The sequence below is a fragment of the Hevea brasiliensis genome, unplaced genomic scaffold (genome assembly GCF_030052815.1).
Source record: "Hevea brasiliensis isolate MT/VB/25A 57/8 unplaced genomic scaffold, ASM3005281v1 Scaf6, whole genome shotgun sequence".
Lineage (NCBI taxonomy): Eukaryota > Viridiplantae > Streptophyta > Magnoliopsida > Malpighiales > Euphorbiaceae > Hevea > Hevea brasiliensis.
The window spans coordinates 144860-169835 of NW_026615139.1; the positions used below are offsets into that span (position 1 = coordinate 144860).

General features: G+C 34.9%; 1 pseudogene; it reads left to right on the forward strand.

Moving 5' to 3' along the window:
• Positions 1–1153: 1153 nt before the first annotated feature.
• On the forward strand, positions 1154–2064 carry LOC131177582 (protein GLUTAMINE DUMPER 2-like; annotated as a pseudogene).
• The last annotated feature ends 22912 nt before the right edge of the window (positions 2065–24976 follow it).

A 24976-nucleotide genomic window follows, 5' to 3' on the forward strand; every position in this document is an offset into this window, starting at 1 on the left:
TTGAGCACCCTATTTTGTAAAAATTTATTAAGTATAATCATTTTATGTATAATAAATATAATTTAATTTTTAGTTACGATATAATTCATTTGAAACTCACCATTATTAATCATTATATTAAAATTATATATATATAATTGTATTTTAAAATTATTTCTACTTGGAGCCTTTCGGGTGCAAATGAAACATATTACATAATTACTGGCTAAGAACAAAATATATAATCATGAGCTGAAGAAGCTTTTATTCTTGTACTTTTATTCCTATCCAGGACAATAATATCCTATCCTATATTTATATTTATGGGTCAGATGAAAGTCTATTGGGATGGAGAATTACACACTGTAAGAATGTCAACTTAATTTTAGTTAAAATATTATATTTTTTATAAAAATAAAATAATTAGTAAAGTAAAATTTTAATTACATTTATTATTTAAAAAAATAAAAGAAATTGATTTTATTGAAGATATACTTTATGACGAGTGGAAAGCAATAATTTCTTGATGATTATGTTTAATCAAGACTCAACAGTAGGCATAGCCGTATAGAATGGGTAGACCTAATGATTTTAACATGTAAATTCAATTAAATTTTATTATAAACTATGTATACTTATTTAAAATTTTTTAATTTTATATGTTTAAATAATAATTTATAAAAATATTTTTTAATAATAAAAATATTTAAATTATATATAAATAATTATATTTTATGAGATATTTTATTATGAATAGTATTAATACATAAAATGATAAATCAATAAAAATAGATAAATAAATAAAAAAATTAAACATAATTTAAAAAATTCAATAAATTAAAATTCTTAAGATCTATTAATAATTATTTATCTATTTGTAATTGATTTACCATTTTTATATGTAAATTTAAATAACTGTAAAAAAAAATATTTTGTATGCGTAATAAATTTATTATAATTAATAATTATAATTAGACTAATATAAAATTTAACATAATCGACCGTTGCAATTAATTTGTTATAATTTTCCCATATAATAACCCCAAGGAAACGAAAAAGAATATCAATGGGCCCTCCACCTCCAGGCAGCGGCCCCACTTCTCATTCAAATGACGACATAAACACCAAAACCACGCCTGCTCTCTCTTTACCATTTTCTCTCTATAAATACCCTCTCCCTCCGTTTTTCACCTCTCAAAACCAGTAACCCACGACCACCACCACCACCACCTCCTCCTCCTTTTTCCTTCTCTCTACATTAAAAAAAATGGCAGGGAGAGAGCCCTTCAACGTCACTGCCAGAGCTCCAAAGCCGGCGGTCGGAAACCACTCTCCGTGGCATTCACCTGTTCCCTACTTGTTTGGTGGCTTAGCTGCCATGCTTGGTTTGATTGCTTTTGCTCTCTTGATTCTCGCTTGTTCCTACTGGAAGCTATCTGGTTACCTGGAAAACGGCAACGAAGGAGGCGAAAGGGACCTCGAGGCAGGTGAGGGATCAAATAAGACTGGCGAAGGTCAGAAACAGCAACCCGTAGCCTTTGAAGAGAAGATATTAGTGATTATGGCTGGAGAAGTTAAGCCAACTTTCCTGGCTGCACCAATGTCTAGTAGGTCATCTTCTTTTGGTGACACTGGCAGTGCAAAGAGCTGTTCTTGCAGCCAAAACAGTGAGAAATCAGAGAATTGTAGCGGTGGTGGTGTTGAGATGGTGAAACAGGGGACTGTTGATCAAGAACATAGTGGAACAACCACAGGGACGACCACCCATGATGAGTCCTCAGATTAAAACCATTAATCAATTCCATTTTCTCTTTCTGGGTTATTATTTTTTTTTTCTTCTCTTGGGTTAGAAGGATTGGGATCTTGAGAGGGAGAGAGAGAGGGAGAGAGAGAGAGAGAGATCTGTTACAGGTTTTGATTAGGCCTAGCTAGCTATATATGGAGGTGGTGTATTGTATAAGTCAGATTGGTTCTTATTCCCTTTTTAGCAGCTTCCTTTTGTTTTTTTGTTTCTTCTGTTTAATGTTTCCAATTCGGGAAGTGTAAATTTCATTGAGATTTAATGAAGAATCAGCTGTTTCTTCATCATCTTCTTCAATTAATCATATATAGTCTTTCTGTTTTACCCGATTGTGGAAATATTATTCATGCTTTTTCTTAAAATTTCCGAGCTCTGCCTCAGCCTCTGCAGGTGCGCAGTGTAGATCTCATGGGAAGAAAAACGAGATAGATCAAGGGGAGAGGGTGGCACGTGCAGTGCACGTGTGAGAATTATGCTGATTCATATTGGCCAGCCTAACGCGGCGAGGCGAAACTGCCCAGACTACACCAGTCTTTAAAGAGTCTCCCTCTCTCTCTCTCTCTGCTGTTTAAAGTCTCTGCCTCTGCTGCAACTGTTTTGAGTTGATGGCGTTCTGTGCATAATTAAATTCGAGATCATACAATTTCAGAGACGATGATGAAAGCTTTCCACAACCCAAAAAAATTGCAAAATCCACCCTTGCTTTCTTCATTTTAAATAAATTAAAATAGTAGATAATTTATGACCCATTGATAACAATATGTGTGTGACATAAAACACAATAAGATGGTGGTAATTAATTAAAATTCAAAGCCATATACATAAAATAAAACAAGTGGTGCATGTTAGTCGCTAACAAAACAGTCGTAATTGTTCTGTATTGGTGGTTTACACTGCAAATGAATGTCCCTATTGTTAGCAACAATCATTGGTACGTATATAATGCTTTCTGAGTTAAGCCACACTAATTAAGGTATCATCATTGATGTCAAAGAATTAGGTGTTGTTCCACAGTTCCCCTCCGGAAAGTTTTTGAATTTGGAAGCAGTTGGTTGTGCTACAGGGTATTCCATTTACAACTGGCAAAATACGTATCTTAATCCACAGGGTTAGTACGCTCAGTAAAGAATGAATGCTTCTCTTTTTTACTAGTCAGATTTTGATTTTGTTGGGAGCATTTCAGGATATTTGTCCTGAATGTGTTATGCCAATAAAAAAGAGTGGCCTAGTGCATAAACATAGAGTTTTGCTAGTCAGATTTTTTACTTCGCTAAAGCTTTTCAGTATAAACTGATAAAAAGGGTGACCCGGTGTACGAAACATGAAAACTTACTATTTAGATTTTGATTTCGCTAGGAGCACTCCAAGATAGTGCGCAAAACATGAGAAAAGTTTATGTACGTAGTTTTATCTTTACTTCACTGACAGATTATTTTCATGATTCAAACTCATGATCGTCAAATCATTAAGAGAGTAATTTTATCATTACATCAAAGACATCTTCTATATTCTTACCTTAAATTAAAAAAAAAAAAAAAAGGTTATGAGAGAAGTGGTTTACCCTAACATAATGAAAGTTTCCTAAAATCAGATGTTGAGAGCACTAAATGAAAGTAATTTAACGCTTTTTTTTTAAAAAAGAAAACATATGGATAACCTTATATAGGAACAGTTTAAGAGGCAATCCAATAGAAGAAGATAAAGAGACACGGCGGCAGCAACAAGAACATGGTTTTGGTTATTATCTTCTGAATCAAGCATAAACCTAGTACGATTATTGGAATAAAATGGAAGCTAGAAGATAAGGAACCTTTGTACTAGAAATGGAACAAAGAGCTATCCCATCTATGCTTCTTTTATTTATAAAAGTAAAAAATAAGAAATAAATAAATTCTCGAAATATCGCAATCTAAGTTTATTTATAAATACATAACTGAAAACTTTTTCTAACTCCTCAAATTTACTCGAAAAGTCATTAACTATTCTCACTTTTAATTATATCTTCTGTTACATCTAAACTTAATAAAAATATAACTATTTAACTCTTTTTGATTGATAAACATCCGAATATAACTTTTATATATTTTAACTTTTTGTTATATTTTTATTAATATAATTAAAAATGAAGATATCAAATGAATTTTCAGGCAAAAATTATACTTACTCTAAACAAATTAATAATCAAAATAAATATTAAAGTAGATAAGCATATTTGGGATTAATGATCATATAATTGCCAAATTAAAATCCAAAGATAAGCATATTACATAATGTTTCCTTACATTGTATTCCACTCATGTCAATGGCATTTTGAGTACAAGATCAGACATTTCGAATTTGTTCTTATTGTCAAATCAAAGTTTAACGCATATACTGGAGCTTTTGCATTATCATTACATATATACATTTGCTCGCAATTGGATATAAACAAGGTCCCACGTCCCAATATTAATGCTATAATTAGATAAACTTCCATTATTTTTCTTGTGGCTCCACTGATATGAATCCATTAGCACTGTAATCTTGTCTTATTGGGCTATTAATGCATGATTTGACTCTATGCTGACATATAACCATATGTTTGCGCCATAATTAAGTACAATTTTTTTATATCTTGGGATTGCGTATTTTACAATTTTGAAAAGGCTTAAGGCATATTTAGATCTTAATATTATGTGAAATAATCGCATAAAATTTTAAAGTATTTTATTGTCCAATTAAATTCTTAAATTTTTTTAAAAAATAAATAAAATTTTCATATTTTTAAAAATAAATTAAATAAACTTTTATAAATAAATAAATTCTTTAAGTTTTAAAAATAAATTCAAAAGACTAACTAAAATTTACATACATTATAAATCTAATTAAATCTGTACACGAAAATTTTTTAATGTACAAAATTTTCAAAAATAATTCTACATATTTGATTTATAATATTTTAAAAAAAATCTGTTGCATCCTAAAACAAATTAATAAGTTAAATCTACAATAACAACTTATTAATCTGTTTCAAGATACAACAAATACTTATTTACTATTAAAATGTTATAAATTAAATACGCAGATTACTGATAAAGACCCTTGTGCATTATAGTTAGATTATATTAGAGATAAATTTATACTTTTACAAGTTAAAAAGACTTGTTTATCTCAAAAATAGTAAAAATAATTATTTAATATTTTTAAAATTTGAAAAACTTATCTAATTTTTTTTTTTTTAAAAATTTAAAAGGCTTGTTTGAATATGAAATATTGTGCTTGCCACACTCTAAGGGTCAAAATAGAACTTTTACTTTTTAAAAATAATTACTATTTTGGATTTCAATGAAATATAAATTAATTTATGACATTAAACACCCATTATTTTTTTTACATTTAACTTCAATAGTGAATTTGACTGTTCCTAACTATTGACAACACTCATTATTTTTAATTATTTATATAAGTAATTAATTAAGTATTAAAAAAATATTTTTGTTAAAATTAGGATCACCTTAAAATGTTAATAAAATTTGAGCGCAGGAAATAAGGGATGAATTTTTTAGAGGATGAGTTTGTATATAACAAAGTTATTAAAAAGGCTTTGATATACGGATTATTTTTGTAGGTATTCTGAACGACCCGTTATTATTATTTTTTTCTAATCTTATAAATGATATTAACACTGTGGAATTTTACCATTAATAAAATAGTTAATGATAAGTAATCAATAATCAATATCAAATTAATCTATTCTTACTTGATTTAATAATTAAAGAAATTTTACTCGTTTTAATAAGTGTTAGATTTGAGTTTTAATTCTAAAAAATCCTATTAAAAAAAATTTATAGTTTACACTTATAAGTAATTGTAGGCAAAAGTCTTAAATTGAAATTTAAACCTTTTTATACAATTGATTTTGAGTGGAAATCAATTTAAGATCTTATAATTAAAAAGATGACTTTAATATTACTTGCCAAATTTTATTTATTTTTTAATTAAAAGAAAAGTAAGTGAATTAACCATATCATGCTCCATTAAGGTCAGCATATACAGGGATCTCTGAACGGCTAAAGCGTGAAGGAAGTGGCATTGCGGCAACATCCATTAAGGTCAGCATCAACTTTCTATTATAATTTCCCTCTAACAAATTAATTAATTGTTGGATTGAATGCTACAATTCATTCAGACCTCATGAGACCTCATGGGTTAATGCTATAAGACTAAAAATATGACCATCAAAAAATGATCATACACCACTGAGCCTTTAATTTAGGGTAGTGAAATCATTGATTGAATTGTGAAATATTGAGTTTGAATTTTTATCAAAATTAATGGAAAAAAAAGTGATCATATATAGCTACTGGCACTAAGCGGGCAGACCCATCTGGAAATTTAAAATTTATAGCTTCTTCTTGTGGCTGAAGATGGAGTAGAAGAAGATTAGGATGCCAATAATTGAGAATTGAATCAATTGTCAAAATCAAAACATTCAAAGATGATGATTAAGAGAATGAATGTTGCACATGGCTGCAACTTTTCTTCTTTTATTTCCATTGTAGAAAGGTTTGAAAATCACAATTCATCGGTGCCACAAATCGCCCATGAATTGTATAGTATTGTCAGCTTCTTCCAGTCCTATATGAACGATCAATTACTAATGGTTACACGTTGGAAATTTCCCATTTCAACATTTTATTTTTTTACACCATCGATAAGGAAGATAATATCCATCATATTTACACGTGTGTTGGAGAAAGCCTAGTTAAGTAGCTTACAAACAATGGAGATCAAGTTAAAATGGCTTAGGCCATTGGGATCGAAATGTAAGCCCAATTTGTGGGAAGCTCATTGTTTTGTGTCAATCTCTCTAGCCCATATCCAATAAGTGTTATGAGAGTGATAAAGACCCTATGGCCATGTATTCAAGACTTAAAAATATGATGAATTGACTCGTAGCAGGTTAAACACGTGGGCTGAATCACAAAGAACTAGACTTGAAGTTATTTATGGATCAGCCAAGGACAGCTAAATTCATAGGACGTAAAGCTAAGAGGAGCCAGACTTAAGTGGATGGGTCACCTTATGCAACTCAAATGACAATTGCCTTGTAAAGTTGTCCTGTGTTTGTGAGAAACTCAGTGAAATAAAGGACATGGCAAACCAAATTAAAATGACAGTTATTTTAACAAAAATAAAACTCAAGTCTTAAGCCCACATATATATGCGGAAAATCAATTTCAAGGAAGTCCAACCCTTTGAAGAATGAAGCCCATGGAGTCTATAACAGCTTTTATCACGAAGGCCTTAGGGGTGTGGTATTTGCTCTTAGGCTCTCCATTCTCCATTTGGGCTTCTCATTTGGACCAGCTTGTTAGCCATTTTGACTAGGTTCAGCACTCCACTCTACCACAAATGCAATTCGGTTTGTTTACGTATCTTACAAGTGCTTGGGCATTACTAGGAGTGAGCATTCGATTCAAATCGAATCGAATCGAATTAAATTATAAAAATTAAATTATAAATTTTAAAAATCAAACTGAATCGAAATGGATAAAAAATCGAATCGAATCGAATTACTCTATTTCTGTTCAGTTTGGTTTAAACCGATCGGTTTTGATTTTTATTTTTTTTTAATTTAGGCTTAATTTTCAGGTTATTGGTTTGATTTTAACCTTGATTTGCACATAATAACTATTAATCAATGAAATTAAACAATTTATAAATATAAAATTACATAAAATTCATAAATTCCCCATAAAAATAAATCAAATAAAAAATCAATAAAATTATTCATCGGTACGGTTTAATATATTTTTTCTCTTCAAAATCGAATCGAAATAACTGAAATTTTCATAATACAAAACCGAACTGAATCAAATTATTTTAAAAATCGAACCGAATTACCGAATTAAGGTGATTCAATTCGTTTTATTCAGTTTGAACCGAATAATACTCACCCCTAAGTATTACTTTTTATTTCAGTTAGCACAGTTAAAATTTAAGTTTAGCCTTTTTCTTTCATCTAGACTATTGAGGGCGACAATAATTAAAAAAGAAAAATTAACTATATTATTATAAAATAAATAAATAACAAATTATAAAGAATTTTAAAGATAATTTTTTTTTATTTTTTAAATTATAAAATTATTTTCTATTATTAATTGGTGAACACTTTTTCATATTTTCCATATTTTCTATGAGAAAACAAAAACTGAAAATGAAAAATTGACTCTTGGGTTTTGCAATTTGAAGAAGGAAGCTAGGCGTTGGTTTTTATATCATGTTTTACAAACATAATAGAAAAGGATTATAAACTCTATTTCTAAATTAAAAGTGGATATCAATAACCGTTTCTAATTTAATTAGAAATGAAAACACAGTTATTTCAAAATTCATAATGTATTTTTTTTTCTTTATAATATTTATTACAGTTTTAGAAATAAAAAGAATATCTGTTTTAAATTTTGAAACGAATATTTGATCCATTTCAAAATAGAAAATAAATAATAGAGAGAAAATATAATTACATCGTCAATTTTTAAATGGACAGGATTTCTGTTTCTAATTTTGCAACAAACTCTTAGCCTATTTTTAAATTTGCAATAAAAATTATGGAGAAAAAATAATTTGTTGTGGAATTAGAAACGAACCAACTATTCGTTTCTAAATTTGAAGCGAATATCCTATCTATTTTTAAAGTTGTAGTAAATGTTATAAAGAAAATAATTATGTTATAGATGTTGAAACAACTAATTTTCCTTTTTAATTTTGAAATGAATTTTTGATATGTTTCTAAATTTGCAATAAAAATTATGGAGAAAATAATTTTGTTGTGGAATTAGAAATCGACTAGATATCCATTTTTGATACAAAAAGGCTAATAAACCAACTTGGATAGAGCTTGCCCATCCGAGCTCAGAACCGGACAACACTCGTCCATCCGATCTCAAAACCCTACACCTAAAGGAATCGAGCTCTGAGGAGATCTCTGAGAGCGTTCTGACCTGTTTTGAGAGATCGAATAAATCAGAGAGATCGGTACTCTCTTTGAGTTCGGTACTCTCTGAGTTCGGACCAAACGAAGATCATGCCACTGATCACGCTTAATTCCCACTATAATCTGAGAATGATTATCGTTACAACTTAAATAGGGAATTGGCTAAGATCTGGCAAAGATTTCTTCTCAGTTGCTATATAAACAAGGTAAAGTTTCAGAAACAGATATGCAAAAAAAATACTCTCATTTCATTATATTGAATATTCAATTCATAATCCGATTACTAACTTGAGCATTGGAGTGGTTACCAACTACCACTGGCTCTCACTTATTCTTTGACTTTCAGGAGACCTTCAATCTAGTCAAATCCAAGATCCAAGAAACTCACGGCTATATTAGTTGGCGCCGTCTGTGGGAAAAAACCACTAGCTATTTTTTCCTCCACCTTTCTTATTAAAACTTTGTTTGTGGTTTTTTCTAGAAAATTTTTTATTTCATTCATAATAATTTCATGGTTGATGTAGGTTCAAACTTCAGAAAAACAGCTTTAGAAATCTTAGGTGACATAAATGCACTGTCAATGGCAATAGACCCATAACCAAATGTAGCAGCCCATGGAACCTAGCCAGTAGGCCTTTCTGATCTCGATTTAATGATCAGAAAAATTAAGGAAATGAAAGCCATGCTGGAATCATCAAAGAGAGAATACGAGTAAGAGAATCTCATTCAAGCTGAATTTATGAGCTGCATCCCACCCAAAAAACTATCATCTGACCTGAGGAAGATTCAACAAGCAGAAAGAGAATCTCTCAAGGAGTATGTATCCAGATTCAACATAGAAGCCATACACATAGAAAACCTCAACCATGAAATAGCCTATGAGGCAATAAAAAAGGGATCCAGAAATAACAAACTTGTAGATTCCCTAATAAAAAATCCAGCTTTGGACTATGAGCAACTGATGAAATGAGAAAAGAAGTATATCAAGTTAAATGATGAAAGATCAACTTTAAAAGAGGAAAGGCGTGCAGTCCAAAGTTTAAAAAGGAGATATGAAAAAAGACACAATGACCAGTAAGCTTATGGTTTAGACTCTGTAACCTCTTGACGAGATCGGTATCACTCTCACATGCCGCAGACAGAATCTAGAGCTCAAGTATATGTGGATACAGAAAAATGGTTAAGATATCAAATGGCCACAGAAAATGAAACCATAAACTGCAAACTAAGAAGACAAAGAAGCACTGTCATTTTCATGATGATCACAGACATACCACAGATGAATGTCGACAATTGAAAAATGAAATCCAAAGGCTCATTTAGTAAGGAAACCTTAAAAGGTTTGCTAAAAAAAAGGGAGATAGGATAAATCAAAAGACAGGAGCCAAGAAAAACATGATAAAGAAGAGCCCATTAGAGTCGTCATTGTTATAGTAGGAAGACCAAGAGGGCATAAAAATAACGGTAAAAGGGTAGCTGAGGTAGTCAGCTTAAAAAATGTATTTTCTTTTGACACAGAATCCCTCTCTAAGGATTCGATCACTTTTGAACCAAAAGACTATGAAAATATTAAAAGACCTCATTCTAAACCTCTGTTGATTAATATTTTATTAAACAGGTACATCGTACAAAGAGTTCTCATCAATATAGGAAGCTCGATTAACCTGATCACACTAAAAGTTTACAAGAAGCTAGGATTCAAAAAGGCATATCTCACCAAAGTAATGTTCCCTTTGGTTGGACTAGGAGACAAGACCATGCCAGTAGCTGGAACCACAAACTTGATAGTAATCTTAGGCAACAAAGTCCATAAGCGTATAATATATATGGAGTTTGTAGTAGTGGACATCCCACTTTCCTACAATGCCATCTTGGGGCGACCAATTTTAAATGGTAATAACATCTTAATTAACATGGATTGCTTATGTTTGAAATTTCCAGCCCCAGGTGGCATAGCTGTGGTAAGAGGGAGCTAAAAATTAGCCTAGGAATGCTATAACCAATCTATAAAAGCAGCAAGCAAGGTCACACTACCAATCAATCTCCTGGAAAAATCGAAAAGCAGCATCTCTCCAGAGCCGATAGATCAGATAAAAGAGGTCGAGCTCTATGTGGGAAAGAAGATAAGGATCGATACTGCATTATAAGGTCTGAACAGGGATGAGCTCGTTAAAATGCTTACTGAGAGATTTTCCACCTTTGCTTGGTGCCAGGAGTAGATCCGATAGTTGTAGTCCATAACCTTAATATTGATCCAAACACCAAACTAGTATAATAAAAGAAAAGAAAAATTATGGCAGATAGATAACAAATCATTATAGAAGAGGTCTAAAACCTATTAAAAGTAGGTCTCATAAAGGAGGTCAAATACCCAACATAGTTAGCGAATGAGGTTTTAGTCAAAAAGTCAAACGACAAATGGCAGATGTGCATCGACTTTATCGACCTCAACAGAGCATGCCCAAAAGACAATTATCCTCTACCAACGAGTGATAAGCTAGTCGACTCCACAGTAGGACATTTCGTTTACTTCCTAGTAGATGCCATATCTAGGTACCATCAGATAAAGATGGATCTAAAAGACAAGAAAATAATAACATTCATCACAAACATGGGCATCTTCTATTATAGGGTAATGCTTTTTGGTCTTGAAAATATAGGTGCAACTTACCAAAGATTAGTTAGTAAAATGTTCGAAAAGCTAATTGGCAAGATAGTAGAGGTATACATGGACGACATGATCATAAAGAGCAAAAATTTGGAAGATCATCCAAAAGGCATCGCAGAGGCATTTGACATATTTGATAAAGTTAGAATCTAAACAAAAAAAAAAATGCACATTCAAAGTCAAAGCGAAAAAGTTCTTGGGATTTTTAATCTCAGAAAAAGGAATAAAGGCTAACCCTAAAAAAATCAGAGCCATCATGGAGATGAAACCTCCAAGAACCATCAAAGAAATTCAAAGATTGAACAGTAGAATGACAGCTTGAGTGTTTTATGATGTGCTCAACAATGAAATGCCTACCATTTTATAGAGCGCTCAAAGTAAGAAAAAGCTTCAAATGGAGAGAAGATTGTCAGGTAACATTCGATGAACTCAAAATTTTTTTTTAACAAACCCTCCTCTATTGGACTCGCTTAGATAAGGCGAGATCCTATATCTTTATCTTACAGTGATAAAGGAGACTATGAAATCAATTCTAGTGAGAGAGAGGAAGAAGAAAAATAAAAGCCAATTTACTATACTAGCCAAGTTCTGAAAGAAGCTAAACTCAATTATGTAACCTTGGAGATGTTAGCTTTTGCCATGCTCTCAGCAGCCACAAAGTTAAGACCATACTTGGAGTCTCACACCATTGAAGTACCCATAACTACCCCTTAACAAAGATCTTATAGATGTTAGACATGTCAGGTCACTAATCTACTTGGTCAGTAATATTAGGAGCCTATAACATCTGGTATGTTTGTCGAACAGCCCTAAAGGCATAAGTCCTTGTTGATTTCATTGCTGAACTCATGCTACTGCTAGAAGTGGAGATAAAACAGAAGGCAACATAGAGCATTTAGGTCGATGGAGCAGTAGGCACCAGTGGATCTAGAATTGGGATTGTTTTGGAAGGCCCTCAAGGCATAAAACTAAAGTATTCTGCACAATTGAACTTCCAGGTTACAAATAACATAGCTAAGTATGAGGCTCTATTGATCACCCTATGCATTATAAAGGAGGTAAGAACCCCTAATGCTATTATATATTCTAACTCACAGTTGGTAGTGAATCAGTGTCAGGGTAACTTCCAAGTACGGGATCCAAACTTGGGGAAGTACAAAGCCAAAATACAATAGTTAATAGCATAGATCCATTCTAACTTTAAAGATGTCACAATCATGAAAGTCTCCAGAGGAGAGAACTGTGACGCTAACGCCCTAGCCAAAATGGCAGCAATAGGGGAGCAGCACCCATCTCAGCCGATCCACCTTGAAGAAATAAGTCAACTAATAATTAACCAGTAAGAGATGCTCCCAATTGACATCAGTTTAATATGGATGTCCCCGATCTTCAATTATCTCGAGTATGGGACACTGCCCGATGAGCCTTTAGAGGTGATTACAGTGTTCTCAATAGTTAGCTCTATCAAAAGTCATTCATACAGCCATAGCTAAAATGCATCTCACTCGAATAAGGAGCAGTAGTCTCGATCAACATTCATGAGGGACTGTGCAGAAGCCATAAAGGAGCTCGAATAATCGCCAAAAAAGTATTTCGACAAGGGTACTTCTAGCCTACAGTAGTAGATGACACCAAAAATCTAGTTTAGCAATGCAGAAAATGCCAGAAGCACGATTTCATCCCTTGAAACCCCATAGAAAAGTTGACAACAATCGAAAGCCCTTGGCCATTATACCAATAGGGACTAGATGTACTCGAACCATTCTTAAAAGCTATTGGATCCAAACAGTAAGTCATTGTTGCCATAAACCACTTTACTAAATGGCCCGAAGCAGAAGCAACATAACTCATCACTGCCTACAAAGTCATATCTTTCATTAAGAAAAACATCTTTTACCGCTATAGTATCCCCAAAGTCATCATCATAAACAATGGAACTCAGTTGGAAGGGCATTAATTTAGAGGATTTTGCACTGAATGGGGAATCAACCTTTGATTTGCTTCAACATATCTTCCGCAATCTAATGGTATGACAGAAGTCACCAACCTAACTATCCTAAGTGGTGTAAAAAGGACACTAGACAAAGCAAAAGGATGATGGCCAGAAGAGCTCCCATTTGTACTATGGGCATTCCAAACTACTCCCAGATAAACAACTAGTGAGACTCCCTTCTCTTTGGCATACGGCTTAAAGGTAGTAATCCTTACAGAGATTAGCATCTTAAGCTCCTAAACAGAGAATCCAAAAGCAGTAATGAATAATGAAGACCTCATATTCAATCTTGATCTAGCAAAAACAATAAGAGGCTGAGCTTTCATCAGAATGACAGAATATCATTAGAGAATGACAAGCATGTACAACCAGAAGGTATAACACAGATCCTTTACTATTGGCAATCTAGTTATGAAAAGACTAGATATTTTAGGAGGAACAGCAAGAGCAGGAAAGCTAGGCAGCAACTGGGAAGGACCATATGTAATTTCAAAAGTAATTTGCCCAGGAGCTTATAAGATCCCTTACTCGAGTGGGAGCGAACTCCCATGGGCATGGAATGTTTGCAACTTGAAAAGATATTATCAATAAATGAGAAGTTCAAATTCAGTTTTCAACAATTGCCATCTAATCTAGAAGGGACATCCGATCCACACACATTATTACTGATCTCTCAAAGTTCAGAAGTGTAAAGACCTCATCTGAGGCAGATATAATTTGAGGCACAAAGACCTCATCCGAGGCATAAAGACCTCATCTGAGGCATAAAGACTTCATCTAAGGCACAAAGACCTCATCTGAGGTATAAATCCTAGTAAAGGCACAACTCTTGCCAAATCTCACTCAACAATACCAAGCTCTCGACAATAAAATTAATTATCCTACTCAAGGTTTGGACTTCTAAAGATCTTTTCAGACTAAGTTAGGAAGTACAAAAAGGAATGATCTTTCGAATAAAAAACTAATAGGTTAGCATCAACAGTCTTAATTAAAAATAAAATGCGAAAAAAAGAGTCATTTTTCATTAAATTAAAGGGGTAAGTACAAGTCATTCTGCAAGTGGATCCCTACCTACTTGTACATCGTCATTTACACTAACCAAACCCCTTAGCCTCCTCATCCTTACTCTCACTCTCAGTTTTAGCACTGGGGCGAGCTTTTTGAGCCAGGCAAAGTCTTCATTCAAATAACACTTTAGCATCTCAAAAAGAAGGTCACGATGGGCTTACACATGGGCATTGGCCTCCTTTTCAATTATTTCATTTTCTTTTGCCTTAAACTCTTTTGAAAATTTAGCCAGGTTAGCATCTTAACTTTCCTTTGCATCCTCTATCTCTTTCTATAGTCGAGCTGCATGCTTCTCAAAAGATCGCACTTGCTCTTCTAGCTCCTACACCTTAGCATCATCAATGGTCAAATTATTCTTGAAGGTTACAGCTTTGGTGACTGCCTTCGACATCTCCTGCCTAAGGAAGTTCACCTTCTCTTTCAGTATATGTTGAGTGGCAACCACCTCTTATAATGGCCCGGCCCACTAGTGATATTGTCCGCTCTGGGCCAAAGCCCTCACGGTTTTAAAACGGGTCACTAGGGATTACGAACCACCAACTTATAAACCCAGCATCTCTCCCGTGTTTTGCCGATGTGGGATTTGCCTAGGGTGTTACAATCTATCCCCCTTATGGATTTACCCATGGAAATTTTAGACATAGAGCTACACTTTTCATGAAGACCACTTAACCCAGTTTTGCCTTTAACCAATTCAAATTGGTAGCACAAGTTGGGTCACCAAAGCTATAACCAGAAAATGACCAAATGAACAGTACGTGTTCATTTGGTCATAACTCTCTCTATACTGGTCCAAATGACCTAAAATTTTACCCATGGAAAGTTTAGACATAGAGCTACACTTTTCATGAAGATCACTTAACCCATTTTTACCTTTAACCAATTCAAATTGGTAGCACAAGTTGGGTCACTGAAACTGCCAACCCAGAAAATGACCAAATGAACAGTACTGTTCATTTGGTCATAACTCTCTCTATACTGGTCCAAATGACCTAAAATTTTACCCATGGAAAGTTTAGACATAGGGATACACTTTTCATTAAGATCACTTAACCCAGTTTTTCCTTTAACCAATTCAAATTGGTAGCACAAATTGGGTCACTGAAACTGCCAACCCAGAAAATGACCAAATGAACAGTACGTATTCATTTGGTCATAACTCTCTCTATACTGGTCCAAATGACCTAAACTTTCACCCATAGAAAGTTTAGACATAGGGCTACACTTTTCATGAAGACCACTTAACCCAGTTTTTCCTTTAACCAATTTAAATTGGTAGAAAAAGTTGGGTCACTGAAACTACCAACCCAGAAAATGTCCCAAAATACTATTCCTTTGGTATTTTGACCATAACTTGAGTTCTATAACCCCAAACTCAGTGATTCAAAAACTAAAATTCAAGTTTAAACATAGAGGAGCAATTGTTATGAAGGAATTGTGACTAAATAGACATCCCAACCTAGTCAAATTCCTAGATAAAGATAACACATCAACATGAACCTAAAGAAAGGTTCATAGGAAAAATGCTATATAGGATAATTAAAATACTCATAAGGAAAATTTAATATTAAAAATGATATGAATATGTAAATTAGGACTAATGTCCAATGAACAGTACTAGAAAATAGTAATAATGAATCACAAATGTAATAGCCCGACCCACTAGTGATATTGTCCTTAGGAGCCAAAGCCCTCACGGTTTAAAAACGCGTCACTAGGAGTTATGAACCACCAACTTATAAACCCAGCATCTCTCCCGTGTTTTGTCGATGTGGGATTTGCCTAGGGTGTTACAATCCACCCCCCTTATGGGACTCAGCGTCCTCGCTGAGGTTTGCCCCACCATCGTTCAAGGTTGCACGCGGAGCGGCTCTGATACCACAAATGTAATGGCCCAGCCCACTAGTAATATTGTCCTCTTTGGGCCAAAGCCCTCACGGTTTTAAAATGCGTCACTAAGGGTTACGAACTACAAACTTATAAACCCAGCATCTCTCCCGTGTTTTGCCGATGTGGGATTTGCCTAGGGTGTTACAATCCACCCCCCTTATGGGACTCAGCGTCCTCGCTGAGGTTTGCCCCACCATCGCTCAAGGTTGCACACTGAGTGGCTCTGATACCACAAATGTAATGGCCCGGCCCACTAGTGTTATTGTCCGCTCTGAGCCGAAGCCCTCACGGTTTTAAATCGCGTCACTAGGAGTTACGAACCACCAACTTATAAACCCAACATCTCTCTTGTGTTTTGTCGATGTGGGATTTGCCTAGGGTGTTACACCTCTAGGTTAAAGCTCATGGATTGATTGAGGAGATCGTTAATACTTTTTGGGCCCATCCAAGCTTGATTTCAGAAGGCATAGGGTCGCAGTAGTAACCCTAGCTAAGTCAATATTGCCCTTCACAGATCAATTTCTCTCCAGAGACCAGGAAAGCACTTGAGCACCCCTAGAGTTCAATTGCCCATATGAACCATGTAACACCCTTATTTGCATAGCCTGGTATATTTTACTGTTTCGGTGACCGGTGTCGGTCCAGACAATTAAGAGAATTAGAACCACATCTAAGACACCTAGATAAGCCCTGAATATAAATAATTAGTAATTGCCAAATAGTTAAGTATTAAGAAGAAAAACAAAGCATAAAAAGTTAAATGAGCCGGGAGTCACAGTGATGGGTGACCTTCTCGAGAAATGACAGCAAGGTTAGTCTTAACTCAAATTTCGAACCAGAAAATGTGACGTCGCGATCCTTAGGACTATTGCGAACACAATGCAAAAGAGAAAATTACGAAAAAGAGTTATTAAGTAAGTCAAATAATTAGGTCAGAGATCCAGAAGAAATATCGAATAACTTGCAAACCGGATTGAACTAGCGAGGGGCAATTCGGTCAATTCACCCCTAGAGCTGACTCCTGACCTAACTGTCCAAAAAAATTGGAGAAAAGAAAATTTCAGAATCGGGAATTAAATTAAAAAAGTATAGAAGAAGAAAGGAAAAAGAAAAGGAAAAAAAAATAAGAATTATGACATCACTTACTATGTAAGTATGATGCAATAAAGGAATTATTAATTAATTAAATTATTTTAAGTTAATTAAAGAGGGATAAAAACAAATTAAAAGAAGACAAATAATCATCTTCTTCTTCCCACACATATGTTGTCCCTCTCTCTCTTGGGTTTCTCTCAAAAGTCCTCTACAACCAAACAATTTCAAGCTTTTAAAACCTAGCTTCACTCCATAAATTCTACCCAAACTTGATAGAAAACCTCTAATTAACTCTAAATTGGAAGATTGAGAGAAAGAAAGTGAAGAAATTGGAGGAAGAAATTAAAGATTCAAAAGTCTCACAAGAAGTAAGTTCTCTCTTTTAATTTAATTGGTTTATAAGTGTAGATTTAAGGTTGAACAAGTGAGAATTTCATGAAAACATGAAAAATTCATGCTTATAGGTAACCCCTAGAGAATTCGACCAATATGGGAATATTGAGGCTCATGGTGTTTTAATGGAATTAAACATGTTAGAATGCTTGAATAAGTGTATAGATATAAATTATAACCTTTGATTTTATGAATTATGTTAAATGGGGAATTAGGGTTCTTAACCTCTTGAAAATTTGGAAAAAAAAAATTTAGGAAATGGTCAAATGATGTAAATGGCCTTAATGGAGGTTGAAAATGGTCAATTGTGAGCATTTGTGGTATATGTGAATTGCTAGAACCAAGTTTCAATTCGGATTGGTTAGGGTCAGTATGCTGATAACTTGACCTAGGTCCCTTTCAGGGACCAAAACTAAAAATTTACTAACCTAATTGGTATGAGGTCAATTGGGAATGAAATCAGACACAAAATGGACCATTTTTCATTTAGGAACTATGCCTGGAAAATGACATTAGGATAGTGAACAATTAGGCTAAATCCGGATTTGGGCACACTGTCCTATACAAAAATGACCAAATGAATAGTAGTTACTTACATGACTATAACTTGGTCTAGGAAAGTCCAAATGACCTGAATCTTATACTGATGGAAAGCTAAGACCTAGCCCTACAACTTTCATGAAGAAAACAAACCCAAATTTTGACCATAACCTATCCAAAAAGTCACCTACAGTTAGCACACCAAAACTGCCAGTATCCAGAAAATACCCATAATTCTGGGTAACACTAAATTCGGCCAGCCCCATTCAAATAGTCATATCTTGGGATACAAAACTCAAAATGGAGTGATTCAAAAGGGCAATAAAGTTAAGACAATAAGGAACAACTTCTATGAAGAAAACTTAGCCAAATTTCAACAGCAACTTGACTAATGGAATAGTGCAAAATAGGACACCAAATCTGAAGTTTTTAAATTTCACCTAAGAGACTTAAAATTTGAGGAAACAACCAAAACTAACAAATTAGGTAACCAAAATGTGGCATGTGGGTGAAATTAAAATTTTCATACCTACTAAGCATGAGAAAGTCAACAATCTGACTTGAATAGTGTCGTGAATAGTAATCCCGAAAGGCAAAATTTTAAGAACGTTAATTTAAGCATATTAGGACTCGAAATAAGTAATTGTGAAATTCTTTAATGGATTATTTGTAAATTGTGATATTAAAACACTGTAAAATTATGTATTTCGGTTGAAAAGAATACCGGGAAAGAACCCGAGGCATCGATCAAGGCCAAGAGGCGACTCGCATAAGGTTTGTGCACAATATAAAATGCTCTTTAAATTTCTTTTTGCAAAGTACATGAAATGAATTGTGATTTATTTATATTGCAAAATGGTGATTGAAATGTACACTATACTTTTGATCTAAATGGTTGGAAAATTAATGATATGCGTTTTAATTGTCAGTAAATGTTTGGTAAATTGTTAAGATAGTTTTGAAACCATAGTATCATGACTATATATTTGAATGCCTCACTAGCATGACTAGTGGGAGGAGTTAGTTTTGAATTTTGATTCCCTTTCTGGCTGAAGTATTGAGGTGTGTGCCAGTAGAGGAAGAAATTGAATGGGTACCCATAGATTGAGCTAGCTAGCCTTGTGATTCCTCATAAGCCTTCGGCTATTGAGATGAACATTGTTCTGATTGCATGATATAATTGTGTATTTTTATGAAACCTATTTTGAGACTTCCGAATGAGACTGTTTTGACTAAAATTATAAGTTGTCTTTTGCATCTACTTTTCATTTTTCAGTACTATATTTGAATAAATGTGATTTGAATTATGCATAAAATATTATTTTAGCATGTTGTGCACCACTGAGTGATAGTACTCAGCGATGGCTATTTATTGCTGTGGCAGATAGAGAGACTAGTGGAACTGTGATATGCTTGAATTGTATAAATGTTTTTAAGCACATTTAAATTCTATTTCATAGCATTTAGACAAGTATTTTCATGCATAATAGTTGATTTCATTAGTTTTTATAATTTCTATTGTAAAGCCCTTAATTCCATGTTTTCTACATCATTTTAGGTGTTTGGGTGAAGCCCCAGAAATATAAAAGTATAAAGGAAAGATTGGAGGAGTCAAGAGACAGAGAATTGCTACTGATACAAAGTACACGGTTCGTGTAAACCAAGCCTAAGACCCGTGTAACTCTCTGCCAGAAGAAAGCCAATAGAATTGATGAGAAACACAAGTACATAGGTCGTGTAAGTAGACCCGTGTAATCTGCAGGGACCCGTGTAAGTCTCTGGCGGGTGCAAGCTTGAAGAACCTTATGGGAACAACAGTACATGGCTCGTGTAACCAGGCCCGAGTAGTTGGCACAGACCCGTGTAACTTTCTGTGCCAAAACAAGACCACGGGATTCTCCTCCAGCAAGTTACACGACCCTACTTTGCGGGACCCGTGTAGTGACACATGGGCCATGTATTATGCTGCAGCTAGTTTTATAACTCGAATTTTCCTCCTGTTTTCTGATAAAAATGAGACTCTTAAGGCCCTTTGGACTCAAAGCAACCTAACCCTAGAGCAACCAATATAAATAGAAAAGAAAACATCAAAAAGAGGGAGTGCAAAAGAGGGACGATCGTTGGGAGTGTTGCTAAAGGCTGCTGCTATCGTGCTCTGCATCAGTACCAAAAGAAGTTTTCCAGCTGAAGCTCCACAAGATCAAAGCTGAAAACTATCTTCGGTTCCTTCGTTTCATCTCCCTAGATAGATTTCTATTGTTTTATTTATTTACAAGGTTTTCTTTTTGCTGTTTTTACTTTTTTATCATGATGTTTGCTGAACTCACCATGAGTGAGTAGTTTTCTTATTCTGGATTTAGGAGAGTAATGCTTGTAATTATTATTATGGATGAACATTAGGTTTTATTTACTGGATTTGAGATTCGTTTCTTGATTTAATTTCTTGTGATCCTAATGCATGCTATGTGATGGTACCCATTTAGACATGATTGTAGATGTTGATTGAAGGACTGAAAGGTGAATATTAACATTAGAAAATCAAGATCTTGAACCTAGGAATTCTGACCTAGACATAGGCTGATATCTTTATGGAACCTAAAAATTGGTCAAAGGTCTTAAAGGATTTTAATTAATTTGATCGCCACGAAAGTAGGGTTTGAATTAATTAAAATACACCCTTGATGCCTTGAGAGAGGATTTAGGATAACTTAGGGCTAATTTCTATCAAGGAAAATGATCCTCAATTCAGTAAATAAATGAGATAACATCCCTAATAAGATTCAAGTGTGAAATCTTAACTCCAGAATTGTTCCAAAAATAGATTACTTCATTTTAAGTTTACCATTCTAGTGTTTAAAGTTAACAACTTCACTCCCTAAACATTCGAAAGCCTAGACAGTCAAAATTGCTGTGTAGATTGGTACTTGCTAAATAAAAAATCCTCGTGGGAATGATACTCTAGTTATCATTTTATTACTTGTTAGCGATTCGTGCACTTGCGGGGTTGTAAAACTAGCAAACAAGCTGCAGAGTGAGCTGCTGAGGATCTCGGAGCTACATCCTTGAGATTTTATCGGGTATAATTTTATACCTTAATTGTAATGTCTATTTTAGTGTATGTAACTGTATGTACATGTATAAACTGGTCTTGAGCAGTTGTATAGATTTTGTAATAATATTATTTTGGATTTTTTAATGTAAATTTTGGGTTGATGAATGTAAATTGATTTTTTTTTAATGGAATATGAATGAAGTTATTTAGTATTATTTTTGAAGACAATTGAATTGAGAATTGTTTTGAATTATGGAGTTGGGAGAAATGATGTTGATTTATGTTGTGGTAGTGTATTTAATGGGTTATCAGTAGATGGAGATGGTAATTCATTGGGTATACTACGGGATCATATTATGCCTTACAAAGGGATAAGGTGTGAATGTTTTAGTGGTATTAGAGCGAATTTTTTTTAAGTATATTTTGACTTGTGAATTTGTGTCTTTTCTTTGATAAGTGCAACTGCTCAATGTCCTTATTTGTTACATACAGTGCATTATATCATAAATATGAACTAAAGGAGGAAAATCTCCTTGTGTTATTTGTTCAGGAGATATCCTAACTCCAAACTAAAATGGAAGAAGGAGATCACTCAGTTGAGCAGTCAGTAGAGGCTGAGGCCCAAGGGGAAGCCCCAGCTTTCCAAAATGTTAGTGGATCAGTGGCACCAGCCCCACAAATGCCACAATTTTCAGCACAGTTTGCCTAGCAAATGGCTGCAATGTTTCAACAGATGGCTAGAGGTATGCCTGCTGAAGCTCCACTTCAGACTCCTGTGGTGCAACCTCAGGCTCCAACTAGACAATATGACAAGCTATTGAAATATGGGGTGACAGAATTCAAGGGTACAGTAGACCCTCTAGAGGCAGAGCACTGGCTGGAGAGAATGGACTGAGTGTTTAAGAAACTGCATTGCCCAGATGAACTGAAATTTGAATATTCCGTGTCATTACTTCAAGGGGATGCGTATGATTGGTGGAAGACTATCCCCCATAGCTTGGCAGAACCACCAGTATTGACCTGGGATGACTTCATCAGAGAGTTCAGACAGAAATATATCCCAGATGCATATGTGGATCAGAAATTGCAAGAATTTTTTAGTCTAAAACAAGGCAATAGATCAATGGTAGAGTATGAGAGGGAGTTCTCCTGCTTAAGCCACAATGCTGGGAGTCTCCTGTCTACCAGTAGAGAAAGGTGCAAGAGGTTTGAAACCGGCCTGAAGCCTAGTCTAAGAGTACAAGTGGTCAGATTTAAATACAGTAACTTCTCTGAACCTATGTCCCAAGCACTTGAAGTAGAGAGAACTGAGTTAGAAGCGACACCAGTGAAAGAGAAAACAGAGAAGACTAAAAAATCAGAGAAAGATAAAGGTGAAAAATTAGTTGAGCAAAGTTCCAGCGGCAATACTGGAAAAAGAAAGAAATTTAGGGGATCGGGCAGAGGTGGAAGGTTCGGAAGGGGCAGATTCTCTGGACAGAGACCCCCTAGGTTTGGTCAGCAGTCGACCAGGGGTTCATATCCTCCCCACCCCTGTGAGACATGTGGCAAGACTCATAGGGGAGAATGCTATTGGGCTACCAGAGCCTATTTTAACTATGGAGGCATGGGTCATCTCGCTAAGAACTGCACCAGTGCCCGTAGATTTGGGCCAGCTCCTACTACTGCAAAAGGGTCTATTCAGAGTTTTGCTACCAGAGGTTCATAACCAGTTAGCAGAGGAAGAGGCAGAGGCAGAGGCAATGCTTCTGGCAGTCATGGTACCATTAACTAGTCAGCACAAGGGAGTGCTCTGGCCAAAGTTTACACGATGAGACAGCGGGAAGAGGCTGAGACTTTTGATATTGTAGCCGGTACTTTCTCTATCTCTGATTAGGATGTCTTTGTGTTGTTTGATCTAGGCTCAACCCATTCGTATGTTGGTGCTAGCATAGTTAGTTCTCTTGCTGTTCCCTATATCAAGATGAGTTTTAAAGTGCTAGTAACAAGTCCGTTAGGACAAGAGGTCAGAGTCAACAGAATGTATAGAGATTTTCCTTTGGTGATCCAAGGATATTTTTTTCTGTCAGATTTGATTGAAATGCCCTTAAGAGATTATGATATCATCATGGGCATGGATTGGTTAGCCAGGCATCATGCCATCATTGACTGTAGACTGAAGACAGTCACTTTTGGTCTCCCTCTGTACGGTGATGTGGTAATACATGGGGAGAGGCAGTTATTTCCATCAAACATCATTTTGGCTGTACTAGCTAGAAGGATGATCAGAAAGGGGTGTGAAACATACTTGGCACATGTGATAGACACCCAAGCGGGGAGTCCAACACTGAGGGACATCCCTACTGTATGTGACTTTTTGGATATGTTCCCTGATGAGTTGCCAGGACTACCTCTAGAAAGAGAGGTGCAGTTTGAAATTGATATTATGCCTGGTGTGGACCCAATCTCTATAACACCGTATAGAATGGTACCAGTAGAAATGAAAGAGTTGAAAGTGCAGTTGCAAGAGCTGCTTGATAAGAGCTTTATCCGCCCTAGTGTGTCACCTTGGGGAGCACCAGTGCTGTTTGTTAAGAAGAAAGATGGCACTCTCCGCTTATGTATTGACTATCGGCAGTTGAATAAGGTGACAATAAAAAAATAGATATCCATTGCCCCGCATTGATGACTTTTTTGATCAGTTAAGGGGTGCAGCTATGCTCTCCAAAATTGACCTAAGATTAGGTTATTATCAGCTAAAAGTACAAGAGCAGAGTATTCCTAAAACTGCCTTTAGAACCCGCTATGGCCATTATGAATTCTTGGTCATGCCATTCGGGTTAACTAATGCTCTGGCCACTTTTATAGATCTGATGAACACTATTTTCAGACCATACCACGACTAGTTTATTGTGGTATTCATTGATGGTATATTGGTCTACTTGAGGAGAGCAGAGGAGCATGATAGACATCTGCAGATTCAACTACAGACTTTGAGGGAGAAACAGCTATATGCCAAATTGTCAAAGTGTGAATTTTAGCTGAAAGAAATATCCTTCTTGGAGCACATAGTATCGACAGAGGGCATCTAGGTAGATCCTAGTAAGATAGAAGCTGTCCTTAATTGGAAGCCACCCAGAAATATCACTGAAATTCACAGTTTTCTGGGTTTAGCTGGATACTACCATCGATTTGTGAAAGGGTTCTCCATGTTGGCATCTCCATTGACTAAGCTATTTCGAAAAGATGTGAAATTTTAGTGGACGAATAAATGCCAACAGAGTTTTGATGAGTTGAAGAAATGTTTGACTGAAGCTCCAGATCTTACTTTACCTACCCTGGGTAAAGAATACATAGTTTACAGTGATGCTTCTCACAATGGGTTAGGCTGTGTACTGATGCAAGAGTGGAATGTCATTGCCTATGCATCATGCTAGTTGAAACCACATGAGAGGAATTATTCGACACATGAATTGGAGCTTGCAGCTATTGTGTTCGCTCTTAAGATCTGGAGACATTATTTGTATGGGGAAAAGTGC